The sequence below is a fragment of the Corvus moneduloides genome, chromosome 4 (genome assembly GCF_009650955.1).
Source record: "Corvus moneduloides isolate bCorMon1 chromosome 4, bCorMon1.pri, whole genome shotgun sequence".
Lineage (NCBI taxonomy): Eukaryota > Metazoa > Chordata > Aves > Passeriformes > Corvidae > Corvus > Corvus moneduloides.
This window is the reverse complement of record NC_045479.1, coordinates 2,486,801-2,501,568: the sequence shown is the minus strand read 5'-3', so window position 1 is coordinate 2,501,568 and position 14,768 is coordinate 2,486,801. Positions and strand designations below refer to the sequence as shown.

The window sequence follows — 14,768 nt, the reverse complement described above, 5'->3', positions numbered from 1 at the left end:
TCATTATGTTCTTTTAAACCAATTTTGGCTTAAGACCTGGATTATTTAGTGTGTCTCATATTTTAGAGGGAGCTTGGGTAGTCTTGCAAAAGAGAATTGTATTTAAGACAATGCTGAAGGATATTTACAGTACTTGGTTTCCAGACAAATTGCTGAACAGGGTAAGTTAGGTGTTGTCATGTTAGTTTTACTGCTATGTATGTATTTCCTTCTTTAACCAACTAAGGAATAGGAGAAGGTATTTCCTAGTTCTTTGTTATGACTGAGATTGGACACCTTGGTAAGATACAGTAGGAATTTCTGAGTAAATTTATAGTCCTTGTAGTAGTTAAGGTGAATGCTTGATACAGCTTAACATTTAATTAACTTCTAATTAACTGTGGGAAGGCAGGTTTTATGATTCAAAGTATTATCAATGCTTAGTTCTTGCACTTGATTTAAAATCCTGTTTTCCTCCAAGAGCATCTGCAAGATACAACTTTTAAATTCTTTAATGCAAGGCATTTAACTTGTAGCAAAAAATCAGTTGACAATATATTTTTAAAACCTCTAAACTGGGGTTGTAAAAAGCAGGGAGCGAATTGATAAACTGACACCACCCACTTCCATTCCCAAAAAAAAGTTCACTTACCTGTGGGTGAATAAGGTGATTTAATATCATGACTGAACTTCATGTGTATTTTAAGGTGTCGGTGCGACGCTGTTCAGTCACTGGATTGAGATTGGAGCTCTTAAAACTAATGCAATTCACAAATGTTTTGGGGTTGGGAGGGGAGCTTGTTTTTACAAGTGCATAGCCTTTATCCTGTGTGATTGTGGATATAAACCTTAGTCTTTCGGATAAAAGATTTGAATTACAATGGGAAAGCTGCTTGTCACTGAATTTGCTGAGTCCGACAAAAGAGATTTTTTGCCGAACATAACCCCTGTTATGATTCAGCTGATTTATAGGAGTAGAATCAATAAGCCCATGAGCTTCATCATGGCTCTGACACTCCTGGTTGGAGGAGGGACAGGGTGGAGGGTGGTGTGGGTGAATCTTGAGTACCTGTACATGAGTTTGCTTGACCCCCTAATGCAGGGTTTTCCAGGGAAAATGATGTAAATGGGTGCAGGAGTTAAGATTTTTGTTAAAGCCTGAGGATAATGCATTTAATTGAGGCCTTGTGGTGGCAAAGGGCTGTCATATCCCATCAGAAAAGCTGTGCTTTGGCTGCCAGAACGGGATTCTAGATTGCTGCTCTGACACATGATGAAAGAGAGGCAGCCAGGGTAACTGCAGACCTGTGTTGTGCAAAATAAATCACTGTACTGCCTTGCTACCTTCAAAGCATGTTATTTCTAACACTGAGTTTTTCATTCATAACTGGAACATGTTGTTTCATAATGGTGGTGCCTTCAGGTGCCATGAGCTGCGTCTCACAGAGATCTGGAAAACACTGTGAAGTTATACAGATTTACCATAGGAGAATTTCTGGATAAACAGCAGTCCTAGAGAACTTCAAACCTCTCAGGAAGTTGTATTTCACAGTTTTTGTAAAGGAACAGTTTTTAGTCTAAAGGAAAGCAGGAGTTTGCAAGTGTTCAACATCTCAAGCTATTTTTATAACCTTGATCGTGTCTATTTTACTCTTCAGGATAATGTTTATTCTTTCCTTTGAAATAAGTGCTGACTCAGGTTAGTTTGCCAAAAAGCTAAATTCTTCCATTATCATTACAAAGGTCAACTGAATTTTTTAGGTAAGGTACTGTCTCCTCTGCAGAGCTTCTCTTGTCTATACCCATTGTATTGAACACGCAGGTCCACCTTGGGTCATGGATAGCTTGTGGAAAAAAATCTGCCTTGTGTTTATGATCTTAATGGTGCTTGTGCATAAAGAGGTTATTTTAAGAACTCAGAAAACTTGACAACAATATACTGCCTTTTGTTTTGCTGCAGTTTTACTCTGTGCTAGTTTTGTTCATTTCTTTACATTTCTAGATGTGTGTGTGCATATATATATATACACACACAGAGAGAACATGAAGAGAGGGAGGATGAATGTGTGTAAGGGCTGCTGGCTGAACAAGATTATTCAAAATGCATTTAAATTACTCTGAATTGAGAACTGAAATTTAATAAAATTATGCTTTTCCATGTTAAAGAATGTTATGATTCAGTCATTTTAGACATGCCAGCCGTTATTAGGATTTTCTTCTGTTTTATTGTAGATCAGTATATTGTAACTCACAATAAAATACCAGAGTGGAAGATCTAAGTTCCTAGGACTCCACTATGTCGATTTTCTGATTTTTAGAAACTGGAGATCTCTGGAAGGATCTTTGAGGAACTCGCTCATGTGACTGGAAATATGAGGCATGTAATTCAACCTGTTGAGTTATTTTTCAAGAGGATGAAAAAATTAATTTTGTTTTTCACATAAATAAAAAGCTACTGACTTGTGTGGCTCTTTTTGGCCAGGAGAGCAGTGAGAATGTGGTGGCGGTGGCTTTAGTCATTTTGAGGGAGCACCACTGCTAAAATAATGTTTAAATAAACTTCTTGCTTGAATTTCATAAATATAATTGTTTGTACAGGGGGGGAAAAAAAGTCAGTTAAGGATGTGGGGTGAAGGGGAACCTTTCTATATGTATCACCTTAGCTGCCTTCCAACTTTTTTGAATTATTAAAATCTTTGGACAGTGAAGGCTCAGTCTTTTCCATTCACATTGTGTTCTAAATGAAAGATTTTACTACTGCTGACAATTGCACATACTCAGTTGGTGTGCCAGATGGAGAGCCTGTGACAATTTTAGGCTGAAGGTTGTGTCTAAAAACCTTGTCAGCATTCTGCATCAGATCTTGACCTATTTTAGACAGTTTGCTACAATCTGATACTGCCATTTATTAGTTTCTTTTTTTTTTAATAGAGTGGAGGAAGGACTGGAGCTATGTTTCACAAGCATGAGCTAAATTTACTTTTCCAAATGAAAAAGAAAATGTACACCAGTACTCATTTAAAATAATTGGCTCAAATGTCAGCATTGAGTGTGAGATTTTATGGAAAAGTAAAGAAGGCATTGTTAGTTCTGTCTGTATGTGTCTAGTGTAAGTTGAGAAACGGCTTTGTTAAAGTGAAAACGTAAGATATTTGGGATTGTTTTATTTTTAAAAACTTTGGCTTTTTTTTGTACCAAGAGAGTAGAAATAATGAGTTGGCTAAGTCCTTGCTGAATGAGCTAAGAATTGTCTACTTTTTCAATACACTGAGGTTTAAAATGGGTATTAAACACAGCCCTGTGAATTTTGGCAGATTTTTGCCATGAATACACCACGTCATTGAAATTCAGTAGTGAATAGATACTTATCAGGAATAACTGTCAGAGAAAATTTAGCAAGTGATTTTGTATAAAGGGGTTGTTTGGAGCTTTAAATTTCATAAAAGATGACCAAGAGTAAAACATTCCTTTTTAGAGATCAGAAGTTCCATCCCCCCCCCCCAAGAAGCATAGGGCAGAGAAAAGGGGAAAAACAGAAAGAAAAAGAAAGTACAGGAATGTTCTTCAAAGTGGTACATGAGTTTTAATTTTTTCAATGTGTGTCCAGTACAACATCACTTTCGTTATGTTTATGCTGCATGCATCCATATTTTAAAATGTTTTCAGGATATTCAGTCCTGGCACATTTCAGTGCTGTGGTGGGGAGACAATGGTTTAGTATTTAAACATGTCAAAGGCTGTAAGAAAACTGGAATTGCTTTGTGCTTTCCTTTAACTAATCTGATTTTATTGGAAGCACATGCCGTACAGTCACTTAGTTTTTTCTAAGCCAATCAAAACTTGATGCTCTTTCAAAGTATGACCATTGAGGAGAAAAGAAAGGAAATGTTAATTATTATGTACTTCAGGCTGCTTGAAGGGACTTGTGTGCAATTCATATCTTGCCCAAAAACCTCAAATATCAAAAGGTTTCCATGTTTTATACTTCCCTGTTTATATAGGAATTATTAACTTAATCAGAATTTCAGTATTTTTAGTCTTTAAAATTTACTCCCTAATTTGTCTGTCTGTCTTTATATTTCAGATGGTCCCTTTGCCTCTTTTGCCATAATATATATAATAATGTGTACGGGGATTTTTTTCCAGGGAATTATAGAGGTATCATAACCATATTGGTAGAAAATCTGTCATTTACATGAAAATTAGCATATGGGCAGCTGAATAAAAGTCTTTTAATCAGTGAAAACATGGTGTTTGGTGACAAAACTGAGTAACATCTTTAGTGGGAGGACCTGCACAGTTTTCATGGAACAGCATTTGCTATGGAGTGTTTTTTACTGAGGTCCCTTTAAGTGTGATCCATGATTTAGTTAAAAACAAGACCAGCAAAATGGCTTTATTGCATTATTTTAAATGGACAGTTCTTTTTGACAAGGTGTGTTCAGCTTATTGTGGAGGTTTTTGAGGGGAAACAAGAAATATGAAGAAGTTTCCAGAGCTGTCATTAAAACGCAGGATATCAATACAAGTCTTAACAATTTTACTCGATAGAAATTTGTCTGATACGAGACATTGTATCTGGCAAATCTATGTTAGACCTCCTCTTTCTTTTTTTTACTGTTCTGAGAAATAGGATGATTTTTTTTTTTTCCTCTTGGAGAAAATAGCCCGAGCCATCAAGGTTGTCATAGCAGAGAAGGAGAGGCAAGACTTAAACGCCAGTTTTGGTAATACCATCTGTTTCAGCCCACTCTGCCCAGTGCATTTGTTCTCTCTATGAGCAAAGACAAGACAGATATCCTTAGTAGCCCTCACACTGAGGCTGTCAAAATAAGTTCTTTAGTGCTGCCTCTGAAAGCGTCTCCAAGTATAGTGTGGTTCCGGCCGTGATGTGCTTCCTGCAGGAGCAGCTGGATTTAATTCTGACTGCCTGGATGATCAGAATAGGTTGAGAATGTTCCTCACAACCTTCCATTGCAGCATTAGTATCTCACAGTTGTACTTAGTTGCTTTCACGATGGGGAGTATTTTATATCATGGTAGTACAAATTGGAAATAGAAACAAGAGGTTTACTTAACCAGGATCATAGGGGAAGCCTGGTGAAGCAGAAGGTGAAGCCAAAGGGCACATCCCTGATGCAATTAGCTTGATGATGACTGTCAGTCAAATACCACTGAAATGCATGTCAGTGCAAAGCTGCACCTGGCCCCATAGGAAGAAAAGCCAAATAGCCCCAGAGAAACTTCTTGCTCATGAAGCTGGATTGGTTTTAATATCTTAGCTACCAGCTTTGTGTTATTCCATTTAGAAATTCCAGTGAACTCACAGTCCAGTCTGTTCTGGTATCTTACCATTGCACTCCCCTGTAACAAAGTTTAAGATCCTTAATTCATCAGCTCAGGGCCCTGAGCACCAAGATATTCTTGTCTCGTTGTGTCCTGTAATGACTCACATTCACAGGATAGATTCAGATTGATAATTTCATCCACTGGATGCAGTTTTTTATTTCATTACCTTGTCTATGTTGAAACCAAGTAAGAACAGTTTAGATTTTGTTGAGACAGGACTATTAAATACATTAATCAGTGCGGGACTTCAACAGAATTAGATTTATTTTTTATTCCTTCATTTTATGTTATAATGACATGTCTCGTAGTGCAGCGATGTGTCATTTTCTGACAGCTGTGTTGAAGTGATATTGAGAGACTCTGACTGCATTCCCCTTCTCCATTTTCATGCAAAAATTTGTGAAAACTTCTGCACCTATGTGAAGCTGGAGCAAAGAGAACTATGTGAAAAAGTAATAAAACATCAGTCAAGAGAAGAGAAGCTAAGAAATGTCAGAGTCAGTGCAGTGTGAGTGCATGGGGTGTGTCCATACCTGTATGTGTAAGTCTAGCCACTGCTTTACACTAACCACAACCATGTTGTAGTTTCTCTAACACTTCTAGATGTTCTGATCCAGGAAGCTCTTTAGCTTCCCAGGCTCAATTGTTTGTCTCTTGCCTCCACAGTTTTATATAAAAGATTAAATGAGAATTGTAGAGCCGTTTTCTTGAAAGACATTAGAAGAAAAACACTTTTAACAGTTTTAAAATGTTTCCAGCTGGTTCCCTGCAAAGCTCTGATATCCCTGTGGCATTGAGGAAAAGTTCACAATTTGAACACTGGACCCTTCTTCACTGAAAAGCATTTCAGTGTCTGCAAATAGTCTACACTTGCTTTACTTTTAACTTGTGGGACCTCATGCACACACCAGTACCATTCTTACTGATAAAAATGTAGACACTGTGACTGGTGAATACACTTCCACTTCTCTGCAGCTTTCTCATATTGAATGAACATAGAAGAATAGTTCTTTATTGAAGAATTACAGTAACAAGGAATAATAATCAGTGAGAAAGTCCCTACTGTTCTTTATCTAGGAAATAAATTAGTTGAAGACAATGGATTCCTTTGCTGATTCTGTTGACACCACACTCCTTGCTCTAGAGGCAGAAATTATAATTTACAGGTTTCAAGTTATTTATCAATAATTTTGTCATGTCATCTGTCTTAGAAACAAATACACCAATATGTAGAGCAGAGAAGCTTAAAACTTCTAACTAGATGTTTTTTCAGTGTATCAAGTCAAGTCCTTTATGACACTCGAGATGGTTACCAGTAATTCTGTTTCTGTCAAAACATTAAATTCATGTGTTCTGACAGGCAGTATCCAATAGATGTGGATCATCAGAATTCACTCTGTGAAGAGCTGAACTGTTTGTAATCTGAATCTTGTTATAATTATTGGGGGAAAATACGTCTTCTCAAGCTTGAGTAGTGAACAGTGAATATTTGATGTCCTGATTATTTTTGAGATAGCAAAATGACTGACCTAACCTGACTGGAATGTACTTTTGGAAACCATGCCAGTGAAGCTAAACAACTGCTGTGCACTGGTATGAATATTTGCAAAATCATTAAAAGACAGTGGAGAAAAATCCTTAGAAAGCTGCTTGTCATACTGTCATCTTAATCCTCAGGGAAAGTCTGCAAAATACATTTGAAAGACAAGCATGGAAATGAAATTCAGGAATCTGTTAGGTCTTAAAACTCATGAACTCAGTGGTTTTAAACCACATCATTCTCTTGACCACTTCAGCCAATCCCACCGGTTTAGCACCTTCCTTTTTAGGGAGAGAAAACAGAAAGAATAATATAAAATGAAATTAACAAGTCTTGCTCCCCTCTGTTGTACTCTAAAACTCCAGTCTTCTCATTGGTGTGATGAACACACCTAATTTCAGCTCTGCATGGTGGTTTTCAGCTTTCCTGACTCAAAGAGCAGCGCTGCCTTTAGGTTCAAGCAAAGGCTCTGCTTGTCACTCATTTCCAGCGCAGTCCATGGATGTAATGAAAGGTCCTTGTGTAAACCTTGCCTTGCTGGCTTCAGTGCAGCATGTACTAATGCTAATATCAACATTTGGCATCATTACTCCGTGTGGATAGCGCTTATTTCACTGACTTACTTCACTTATTTCAGTGAGAGTTCGCTGTTTAGTTCCTCAGAATAAATAAAGGATGTGATGTCTGGCTGGAATGGCTTTGTGACAGTCCAAGGGCTTTAGCTTAATAGCACTTAAGAAACTTGAAGTATGCAAAAGTAATGCAGGCTGTTATTTCTCTTGTTTAGAAGTAAAGGAATCCTTGGAAATAAGAGGAAAAGCTCCAGAATAGAAGTTCTTTAGGTGCAGTTTAAACCATATTAATTGCAATATCATTTGGGGCTTCTCTAACCTATTAGATAGCTTTGAGTTTTTGTAAACACTGCACATTTAAATATATTTAAAAGTAGTACAGCCTATAGGTGATTTTCAATACCTGTGTTGGAAAGTTTTTGGGCTGCATAAAACCTCAGGAAAATTTTAGAATTAAGTTTTAGGGTAACTTTATCAAGTTATATTTGCATTCACTGGTTCAGTTTGGACCGGTGAGTTTCAGTAAATGATTTTCCTTAATACGGTGTTTAAAGTCTTGTGGTAATGTTTTAGACCTTCAAATGTGGGTTCAGTGTCTCACCTCATTCAGTGCATGAAATTAAAAAAAAAGCCCTGGGGTTCTTTTCTTATCATTCCTTACTGAATGCAGCTGTTAAATTATCACAGGTGCCACTAATACAAGCCAAAAAATATTTCAAATAACGTAATTTTGCAGTCGGTCTTTAAATATAGAAGAGTATTTACTGTACCTAAGTATATATCCTCAAATTGCACTGTCGGAATTATTTTTTCAATACTCATTTGGTTAGTCTTTCAGGAAATAAGTTTTCTTATTATGCTCACTTTTTAAAAAACTATTCGAGGCTTAAAAGAAGGAAAACATTAGAAGGCTGTTAAGAATAGGCAAGTGATGTCTGTGTGGCAGCACCTTTCTGTGACGTTTTTGTTTAAACAGAAGATTGTTATTAATACTTGTATCAAAAATATTTTTCTTTTTAAAGGTGGTTTTTTTTTCCTCTATCGTAACCCAAGAAAATTGCTGTCAATTTCAGGAGTATAGATTAATTTTAAATGTTACCATTATCAACTACGTTATATATATCAATTCCTAAAGCTTTTTTTGCACAAATAAAGATAAATGTTGATTTAGACTGTTGTTTACTTTTTGTAGAACAAAAATCCTTTGCATACTGGAAATTTTGGGTTTGAAGAACCTCGGAGAACAGTGCTAAGCAAGTGATGCTGCTTCAGTGGCCTCCTTGTGGATTTTATTTGCGTTTTTGCCACTGGGGGGAGCAGAAGACTGTCACAGGCTTCAGGGAATGGAATCAGTGTCTTCCATCTCAGAAGACTCAGGCCTTAGTGTTGAGTTGTGGGAGACTGTGGGTCCTTCGTGTCTGGCACATGCTTGAAGACCTGTTTTACAGTGAATAAAATTCCTAGATAATCAGGTTTCGCGCTTGCTCTTTTCTGAAGAGTTGAGTTCTGGATTAAACATGAAGTGTATTTTAGAAAAGCAAGGGAAGGAGATAAGGGGGTTTAGAAAAAGGAGGGAGAGGGACTTACACAGGCAGGTGGTGACAAGATAAGGGGCAATGGTTTTAAACTGAAAGAGGCAGGTTTAGATTGAGTATTAGGAAGAAATTCTTTACTGTGAGGGTGGGGAGGCCCTGGCACAGGCTGCCCAGAGAAGCTGTGGCTGCCCCATCCCTGGAAGTGTTCAAGGCCAGGTTGGATGGGGCTCTGAGCAACCTGGTACCAGTGGAAGGTGTCGCTGCTCATGGCAGGGGGTTGAGATGAGATGATCTTTAAAGTTCCTTCCAACCCAAACCATTCTGTAATTGTGTGAAGAGTAGATTCTGACTGGTGTTGATTTAAGCAGTGAGCTGAAATTCCCTGAAATGTTTTGTTTCAATGGCAGCTCCTGCAGCACGAAAGTAGATGTCACTACATCACTTCATTGGGGTGCAATTTGCTTTAACAGAAGATGGTTTAGCTGAGAAATCTATATATGTTTTTAAAATTAATGTAGTCTTTAACCAGATACTTGCTTTAATCCTGGTCTTTCAGCAGTAAATCTAAAAATGCTGTTCCCTTCCTTTGAAAGCATTGGGAAGGAGGAAACATTCACTTTGTTTCTTTTCATTTTAAAGGCACAGAATCAAAGGCTGTATATAAACTCTAAACATGTTATTCTAGACAGACTACAACTCTAAATGCTGACTGGTTATTCCCAAGCTCATTTCAGGTTCTCTGTCAGTGTCTTTGTCACTGTAATTGGAAACAAGTGCCCCATGGGCTGTTGAGGCCTTGCCTTCCCTGCTAAGGTTGCTGGACTGGTAATGTTCATGCTGCATGCAGTTTCTATTACATGTCTTTAACTTCTTTGATGTTTGGGACAGAACAAGACATTCCTGTTGCAAGCCAAGTTTGGGTTTTCCCTTTGGGAAAACTTGTTCTGTCTGTACTGTCAACAGCAAGCAGTCAGAATTCCTGCTTCAAAATTCATCATCATTTTTGCTCATGGTGTATACAGCTTAAACTAAGCAGAGCAAGCTTAAAGAAATGTTTGGGTAACACTTCAGTGGTCTCAGTCATAGATTTACAGCAGGGTTGTGGATACAGCAGAAATATCAGATGGCAGTTCCCAGTAGATCCTGGAGCATACCAGCAACCTGGACCAGTGATGTGTTTCTGTGCCGGTTTGGCCAAGTTTAGAAATGTATCCTCTGAGAGAAGGCAGGTTATAAACCACCCCTCCCCCACCAGGTTCGGGAAAAAAAGAAACTTTTTCCTCGAAGGAAAATGAAAGAGATAAAAACTATTTATTTAACAAACACACAGGGAAAGGATAGTGCTGCTAAATAATAAAACCTCTTGCTGTGGAGAAAAACCTGGGAAAATGTTAAGAGTCCTCCCTTTGGTCTCCCTCCTCCTCGGAGCTGGGACTTGGCCCAGGGCCAGGTCCTCTGTGCTTAGTGGAAAGTCCTCCCGATGTGTTCTGCTATTGAAGCAATCCAGCAGAAAAAGGGAAAAAATCCGAAATTCCAGGAAAACCAAAGTTCAACTCTCTGGAGGAAAGAAACCAAAAAACTGCTGAACAAGCCATCAGGGTGCTTTCTCGGCTCCTCTCCCACCGCAGCAGAACACAGAAGCCCCCCCCCCCCAAAAAAAAAAATGCCAAGAACGAGAGTGTGTTATCTCTGCATCCTTGAGGGCTTTTTTTCTTCTCTCTCCGCTTAGGCTCAGTTTAAAAGCATAGAAAGGTGTATATACTAATTTCTGGGCATTGTGCAGCGATAGGGAATACAACATCAAGACACCCCAAGACAGTTTCCTATGGGGTCATTTGTTGTTCCACCTCCTGTTCTTTTGTTTTGACAGATAAAAGCTGCCCTGAGACCCTTACCCCTCCTAGGTTGCTTTTTGTTGTTTTTTATTTTAATATGACATTCACTTATAAATTATTTTTTGACTGATGCTTGAAAGAGCCATGGATTCTTATTCTAGGAACATAAACAGCTGAGGGTGCTGAGTGAGCTGACAGATGTCACCATGAGAGTAATTTCTATCAACATGGATAACCCTGATGACTGGAAAAAGACAAACATTACTGTGTTCAAAGAAAAAAAAAAGGCAAGAAAGAGAATCCAGGGAACTAACACTGGCCAGCTTCACCTCTTTCCCTGAGAATACTGAAGAGCAAATTCTTATATAAACTATTTCTAGGCATGTGAAGGACTGGAAGGTAACTGGAAACAGCCAACATGGGTGTATCAAGGAAAAATCTTGCCTGACCAACCTGGCTACCTCCTACAATGACTACCTCTGCAACTGAGGGGGAAAACAGTGGAAACCACTTACATTCAGCAAGGCTTCTGATGTTATCTTCATGTGGTACCTTTGTATCTTAAGTGTGGGGTATGGATTGGATGAATGGTGAAGAATTGATTGCACCATAAGGCTTAAGCAGTCGATAGTCTGAAGTTTCAAATCAGTGGCTGTTTACAAGGAGTCTTTCCTGGAGTTGCTGCTGGGGTGAAACTATTTTAACACTGATCAGCAAATCAAGAGGAATGCACCATCAGCAAGTTCCTGGATAACAGCACCCTTGGGAGGAGGGATCAGAATGCCAGAGGGCAGGTCAGTCACCCCCAGGGACCTCGGCAAACTGGGGGCGTGAGCAGAGTGGAACATGCTGGAGTTCAGCAAAGGCAGGCGTGCAGGTGGAGGAGCAGCATCCTGGAAAATGGCCTGGGGGGGGTCCTGGTGGGAAAGGAGCAGGATGTCGTGCTGGAATGGGGATGAAGGTTAACTGTCGAGCTGCCGTGGGGAGAATGGTGATTATTCCCATCAGTTTGTTGCTTTGGAATACCCCTGGAATAATCTGTCTAGTCTCGGTCATATCAGTGTGAGAGAGAGAGGGAGACAAACATGAGTCCAGCACTAGCCGGCTACAGGGCCAGGATATATGACGTGCTAGAAGAGGCTGAAGGGGGTTCATGTGTTTAGCCTGAAGAGAAGACAAAAGCAGGGACTTAACTGCAGCCTTTCATTAACTACATGGGCTTTATAAATGAGACAGACTCTTCAGAACTGAAGTGGTCATAAATTGCAATAAAGTACATTCTAACAGATTAAAATAGTATTAGTAAAACCCCAAGCCTCTTGAGCACAGAATGATTCCATGTCTTTCTTGAAGATTTTTGAAGGGCCTTTGCAATCTGATCTGGCATTGGATTTATCTCTGAGCATGGGGTTGAACTTGATGACCACCAAGAGTCTTGTTCATCTGACATTTTTGTATGAGCCTCATTCCTGTGTGACATCTTTTTGACCTAAGGTTTTTGTATATTACAGCACTTACACTGACTGTCCATAAGGCAGCCTGTTGAACTAATCAGAAGCACGTTCCTAAACCAGATGTCTAAAGACCTGAGTAAAATAACTTGGTAAAGACCTTAGTAACTTAGACGTGAACATAAACCCCTACATTCTGTGGAAAATATAGGTAAGATTGCCATGTGGTCATCTGTACATGTGCCCAGAGCAATTTCATTTTCCCCTGCTCCTTCAGCCCAATTATGTTGTTTTGTCTTTGTATTGGTTTGGCTGAAAAAACCAAAATTTTTCTTCTTAAAAATAGCAAATTACGTTAAGTGGAACAGTGCATGACTCTCATTCAACAGTGATGAATTGTGTCCTGTTGTCCTACTCTGATTTAGACTGTTAGGATGAGTTTTAGCTATCTTATATTTTCATGAAGTTAAGCTCTTCGTTTAAAATGATGATGCTTCAGCACTGACTGCAATCTCCGTTTGAAGGCCTTCAGAAATGGTCATTTTTCCTATGAAATAACTGTTTTTTAAATGAAATTGAAAACTGGATAAAAACAGGAAGTTGGTGTAATTAAATATTAAGATTTTCAAAATCAGCCTTTACATTCTGGTAAGCTACTGTGTCTCAGAACTGGTGGTTCTTCCCTCTTCCAGCTGCTTTGGTCTTTGTCTTCCAACATCACGTGCTAATGCTTCATCAGATCTTAACACTGAACTCAGGGCTGGAGGCTATTAACGAAATTTAGATTCTTCTGGAAATAGCACATCTCTTACAAAGAGAGGCTTTAAATGCCACAGAGCTAACAGGAGATTAATTACTTCTATAAAACTTATCATATGCTATCAAAAAAAGGAGGAAAAGATTGCTAACTTCATTTCAAGCAGTGGATCAGTTCTGTAAATTTAATGTGTCGAGCAAGAAAAGGAGGCACAGTCTCTAATATTGATTACTTAACACATGACTGATGGTAAAGCTCCTCAATTTTCCAACTCATTTCTACATTGTTAGTATTTGGCTCAAGTCTCATATTCTGTACTTTTTTGGAAACAGCATTTCACAGGTTTTGCACTTCAGATTTTTGCTATTCTAAGTGTGACAGGTGAAATTGTTTGAAAATAGGTCACTTGCCTTCAGGGTTTAGCACTTGTGGATTTTGAAGCCAGCCTCTTTCTGACACAGAAGAGTTTGATGATCTCACCCATTACCTCTGAACAGGATTCTGGCAGGACTGTCCTGTGCACCAGTTGAGTCCTGGCCTTGCACTTGGCTGCTTCTCTTTAACCAGTTTCTTCCTAGCCCCCATGGCAGCTTGTGCCGTGCATTTATTTGTAGTTCATTCTGCCGCCCAGCTTCTGGTTTTGATGCTGTTCACACTGAAAACTGAGGAAGGATAACTCTGGTTTTGATCCCCATTTTAAGCCTTTTCTGACTGTGTGCCACTTTTGGGGTATTTTCCCAGGCCTTATTCTTTCCTATCAGAAGAATGTTTTTGATGTTTTAACTTGAGTTGCCATTTCTTTACTTTGAAGGCTTTTGTGTTCCCTCTAGTTTGTTACTTTATGCATTCCTTAGAATTTCTCATCTTGCACATGTGGGATCATTTTTTAAAAAGTAGTGATTTATCTTGTGAATTTGCATCCTTTTTCTGCAAGATTTGTCTCTTTGTAGTGCACATATTTTTACTAATAAATGTATAAAAATCCAGGCCTGCTCTGTGCAGAAGGGCTTGCGCTGCCCTCAGTGTAGTTGACTGAAGGCGGTGCTTGCCCACTCAGTGCCCCCGTTGATTACTAACCAGCTCTAAATTAGCATGGTGTTGGCTCAGGACTGTTGGAAATCTGTGGGCTGTCATATTTAAAGATGTGTGTGACGCTGATTTGAAAATATTCATGAAGATGATCTTTGATGTTCAGGATTTTAGTATGAAAGATTTCTGTGCTCTAGTCTAAAATTTGGGATTTGTAGAAGACCCCAGCCATCCCTGCAACTCTGCTTTTTACTCTTACTAAAGTGAATTTTATGTACCACGTAATTTATTCATGTTCTTCATCTCCTTCTTGCTTTATATATTTAAAGTAGAATATTAGTCCCTGGTTTTTCTTTCCTGTAGAGAAATTTCCTGCAGTGCCTGTTGTGATCATTTCTTTCCTTTTTTTGCAGTGTTTATAGCTTCACATCCTGCATTAGCAGTTTGGCTGCATCTATTTCAGTATTAAAAGTTCCTGATTTTAGCACATAAGGCTTGTGATTTTGCTCATTATTATTTTTTCCTTTTCATCCGAAAGAAATGTTTCACAATGGAATTGTACAAGGACTTCCTGAGGATTGAGCTTACATTGTGGGGCAAATCTTGGGGCAGAAAGAATTTGAAAAAGGGAGAAAGGTGACCTGGCTGAAGGCCACCCTGCCAGGCCAAGAACTTCTCAGCTGAATTAGCTGGAGCTTGGTAGCCAGATGCCCAATGCTGT

At 38.8% G+C, this 14,768-nt stretch overlaps 1 protein-coding gene across 15 annotated transcripts in view; it reads left to right on the top strand.

Annotated features, from left to right (window-relative positions):
• Nucleotides 1-14,768, top strand: part of PLEKHA5 (pleckstrin homology domain containing A5) — a 274,307-nt gene that overhangs the window by 172,454 nt on the left and 87,085 nt on the right. The gene's annotated exons all lie outside the window — the stretch shown is intronic.